Raw genomic sequence first — 5,200 nt, 5'->3', positions numbered from 1 at the left:
GAGTTTTTTGTATCCAGGAGGAAGTCCCAACGGTGAAACCGGGTGATCTTCCAAAACTCTCTTTGCTTCGTCTAAGAAGGGACAATGGTGGATGGCGTGATCGCCTTCACACAATCTGCAGGGGGATCTTGCTCCCCCTCTTTGTCTTGAACCTTCACTTTCGCTGGTTGACGGTAAGCAATCAACATGGCTATCAGAGGTTGATGCTCCCGAATTGTGCAGACGAGGGGACCAGTCCCTTAGTATCTGAGGAATACAGGGACAATCTCTATGGAAGTGGTCTCCTCTACATATGACACATGGCGATTTAGGCCCGGTCTGTGCTGTGTGTGGATTTTTGTTAGATGTCTTTTGCTTGCCCCCAGTCGCCTTAGGCTCTTTCTTCTTCTTCTCTTTCTTCTTCTTCTCCTTCTTCTCCATGGGAGCTTGGCTTTTGCCGGCTCTACCCTGCGAAGATGAAGGATTGGAGGAAGAGTTATAAGAAGTAGAAGGCTAGTGGGCAGCTCTAGACTGATCTAACTGTTGACTCGACTACTCAGGAACCATGGTGGTCTGAACTACATTAGTTGAGAATAGCCAAATAGGCAGACCAATTGTCAGTCCTGGAAGCGACAATGTGGCCATGTGGGGCGCACCAACTTCTCCCCAAGAGGAGAAAGGACTAGGATTTCCATCATGTGGAATTCCTTGGTTGGGGCGTTCCATGTTCTCAACTTAAGATCAACGCGGGAATAGGAGGTGATTATGTTCCGTTTAAAATAATTTTTATAACGATGCTTAGACACAACTTGCTTTTTCACTTTTTAAGAGTCGAGAAAAAGCTAAAGATGACTCTAGTCTCCTTCGATGTTTTAACGAGCCCGAAGTGACAAATGCTCGGATGGACTTTTTCAGTTATAGAGTTTGAAAAAGGCCAAAAGAAACTGCTCTGGAGTTCTAGGCAGAGGGTGTGCCAAACTTTTCGCAAAACCACAGAATACGTTTTACGGTACGAGTGGTCGATCTTCGTGAATGCTATGTTCACTGCATTGCGATCAGTAGGGCGGCCGACACGGTTTCCTATTGGATAAAGGCTTTGTTCCTATAGGGGTCTCCCAATATATACGCGACGGTATGTGGGAGCACAAGTCCGTATTGATACTTGTCGCTTCACCGTGGAGGAATCACCCAACCACTCAACGTTAAGATATCACGTTTAACGACGCCGGAACACGTATCTAGCTTAGACCTCTATGTGTTTGCGTTATGTTTCAATGCGTTGTTATGTAAATTCAAATTATTTTAAGGTTGATCTTGTTTAGCAGTTTGCCTTTATGGATCACCACGAGATGTATGATAACACTCCTAAATGCAGTCTAAGATGATAATCAAGCTTTTCAATCTTTCAACTTTGAAAATCTTAACTACTGAGGGAAAAGAAAGATAACATCTTTTCACACAGATCATAGAGCACACACTAATGCACTTTTTCCTAAATCAACATGCAAGCTGTCATAATGCACATGCACAATGCAAGTATTTCTTTTCTCTTTCTTAATGTTGGCGTAATGCAAAAAGAAAGCTGTTGTATAATTTTGAATTCAATTTCAAGTGAAAGCAAACAAGTTTGTCCAAAATCAAAAGACACCTTAAGATTTACTTGTTTCGACACTAGAAATACATAAACTCAAACCAAATGACGAAATCAAAAGCTCAATCAGCTATGAACAGCAAACAAACTAACTCTTAAGATCAAAACGACACTTTCTCACAGGTCTAGATCTAAGAGGTCACAGCAAGACTAGTTCACTTTCGTTATGGGAAACTGTAAATGCACAAGAAATACACAAAGAACAAACACAATTTCTTTATACAACCGAGGTGGAATAGTGACAAGGAAAGTTGGTTTCAGATAGGCCCACTGACTGGTAACAAACAACAAAACAAGAGTGAAAACAGGGCAAGAAACAGCAGGAAACCCCAGTAGCACAAGGCAAGACTGGTCCAGCGCAGGTGGGACACTGTCTGTTTGACCTTCAGCGCAGGTAGCCCCTTCGGGAACTGCGCTGAAATGCAGACAGCCTTTGTACAGCCTGCACTGAAGAACGAAACTTTCGTTTCTCTTGGTTTCCGGGTCACAGATTTCTCAAAAATTCACAGTTTTTGCTCAAATCAGAAGCTATTAGTCAAGGACACACTAAGGGATGACAAGGAGGATGAAAAGCTATCACTAAGAGTTTATTAGAGTCCTTTTGGATCAGCTCTTCAAATCATAAACTTGCTCAGAAACTGAGCTAGAGTAGCTGCCCTCTACTTTGCATTTGAAAGATTCAAACACAGTTCGATTTGGTACTCCCTTTGTTTATGAAATGAATAGTAAAAAACACAAACAACCAACAAGATACGATCCCCACTGGAGTCGCCAATTTGTTGTTGGGAAAAGTATCCAATACGGAATGACCCTATCCCACTCTAAGGGTGATAGTACCTCAGCAACAACCGAATGCAAAGCTATTCAAGATTACTTCTTTATGAGATGTAAGAGAGAGGAGAAAGAGATCCACTAACCGTTGTCTTCCGCTAATGATTGATCCAATCTTCTCTCTTTGCTGCTTGCTCCCAGCTCCTTGCTCTTTCACTGACCCAGCTACACAAAGATCCTGCAAAAGGGCAAGAAAGGAAAACTACAAGCAACATACATTCATAACTGATTCAAGGATTAGAATAAATCAAATATACAAGTATCAATACGCCATTGAGACACATGCATATAGAAGAACCTCAAATGCTTTATTAATGGAAGAAGTAAAGTTCTAAGAGTGTTACAACCATAGGAGGCCCAATCCAACAACACCTCCCAGCAGAAAGAAATCTCCTCTTCACCTCCTTCAAACAAATCACCCAATAGTTCTATACTCAAACCAACAGCACTTCCTTACATTCACAAAATTCCAGCCTCCCTAGACCTCATGAGAGAGCTCTATATATAGGAGATTTGGAGAAAGGATGAGTCAGCTTGTAGCTGGCATGAAGCTGACTAGTGTCCTCTCCCACTTCAGTTATTCTTCAGTTCTTGAGTCCACTTGGAGGTTCTTGCTTCCACTTGGAGATATAGACCCTCTTACTCATCACCAGTCGAATTCCTTGATGCAAGTGTCACTTTGGAAGCTTCCTGGGCTCTGACACCTTGAGGAATGAGTCTGCCACATGTCCAAACACGTTCAGCGCAGGTAGCTAGTGTTGGAGTTGACATTTAGCGCAGGTAGCCAGTGTAGCAGTTGACATTCAGTGCAGGTAGCCAGTGTAGCAGTTGACATGATCCAGAATTTGCTTGTTTTTGAGTGTTTTCAGGTGGAGAATTGATATTTAGTGTTATGGTTTGCTGACCTTGTTCCTCTAGGGGGAGGAACAACATGTTTAGGGACTTTGGATCCCTTAGATTATTGACATTTCATGCTTCATGTTGTAAGGCACAAAAATGTCTATAACACCCTCCGCTTCCTTATTTGGGTCTTTTGCTAGCACATCCTTAGTTGGGTCTACCTCCATTCCTTCTACGAGTGGAAATTCCCAAGCCAATGCTTTTGGTTCTGGATTCTTCCCGTTTGGCACCCATTCACAGGGTATTCCATCAGTTCCGTTTAGTGCCTCCACATCCATGATGGGTAGATCGAATTCATTTCAGGGTTTTCCTTTTGGAAGTGGTCATATACCACATTCCAACCCAACAATATGATCTATGCCTTTTTCTTCTATAGGACAAAGTAGCAATCCTTTTCAAGGTTGGACTAACCCTGCGATTAGTGGCATGGGAACTGGGAATCTGTTTTTTGGCCAACAAGGGAATAGGTCGTACTCCACAGTTAGTTCATTTCGAAGTATTCCTCCCTTAGCTTCTGCTTGGAATCCTTATCAAGGGTTATCGACTCCTTATAATCCTTTAGGAGGAAGCTTCGCCAGTTATGGAGGTTTTTCGGCTGGAGTTGATCAAACTCCAAGTTTTGTTGGATCACAAGGTTCGCCTTTTGGTTCAACTAGTTTGGCTGGTTACTTTGGGCAACCTGGTGCCTTCCAAAATCCAGGCCAATCTTTTCAGAACTTTGGGAGCTCCGCCAAGTCTGGGTGGAATCCCCAAGGTCCTCCTAGGCTTCCTTTTCTGGCAAATTTGAACTTGCCAGATCTCACGAAATTAACAAAAGATCCAATCAAATACAATCCGTCCTAGCCTCCAGTCCCGACCAAACTCCCTTCGGACATTCCAAAATTCGAAGGGAATGGTGGTGAAGACCCAGGCGACCATGTAACCGCATTCCATTTGTGGTGCTCATCAAACTCCCTTATTGATGACTCGATTAGGTTGAGAATTTTTCAACACACCTTGACTGGTAATGCTACCAAGTGGTATATAGAGTTGTCAGGGGGTAGCTTTACATCTTTCTCCGACTTAGCTAATATTTTCTTAAATCATTTCCAGTTACCTGTTCGTTATTATGCTGGAACTAAACTTTTGGCCACTTTTCGTCAGGACACGGCAACTCACATCTCTGATCATATTCAAGAATGGAGACAGAGAAAGAGGCTCATTAAAGCCGACATTCTGCCGAAATATCGTCTCGAATGGTTTTCGAAATCTTTACAACCTAAAATCTCTAAGGATGTCTCCCTGTTCGGAGTCTATTCAGAGGAGCAAGCTATTTTTAGGGCCCAGCAATTAGAATTGATTTATTCTCAGTCTGGGATTCTACAAAAAATCTTGCCTAATGCTCCTGGGAGTAAGGTTGAAATAGCCAAGTCGAAGCCAAGTCCCCATGCGGATGGTATCGTTGGATCGGTAGACACAAATGCGGTGAACTTGTTGAGCCAATTACAGCAGTTGTCTTTGCAAACTACTCCTAACAACCAGGTCACATCATCTAACCCTTCGTCTTCCCAACCCTATTTGGTTAATGTCGTCCAATCTGACAATCCCAAAGGAAATCAAAATTCCAATGGGAAAAGGAAAGGACGAGGTAAGAAAAAGAGTCAAGATGGGAAGGCTAATGCAAATAAATCCGGCAACAATGCTGATGGTGGTAGAAATGAGTCTAGAAAGAAAGTCAAGTTTCCATGCAAGTTATGCAGTGGAGACCATTTAACTCATCTTTGCCCAAAGATTCAAGACGCTCAGTGCTTGTTAGGACAGCAAGGGACTTCTAGTTCTCAAGCTGTGTTAACCAACCCT

The sequence above is a fragment of the Pinus tabuliformis genome, chromosome 1_2 (genome assembly GCF_031772625.1).
Source record: "Pinus tabuliformis cultivar Carrire ecotype Pingquan chromosome 1_2, CPIR1, whole genome shotgun sequence".
NCBI classification, from domain to species: Eukaryota; Viridiplantae; Streptophyta; class Pinopsida; order Pinales; family Pinaceae; genus Pinus; species Pinus tabuliformis.
Note: the sequence above shows the minus strand (reverse complement) of the source record.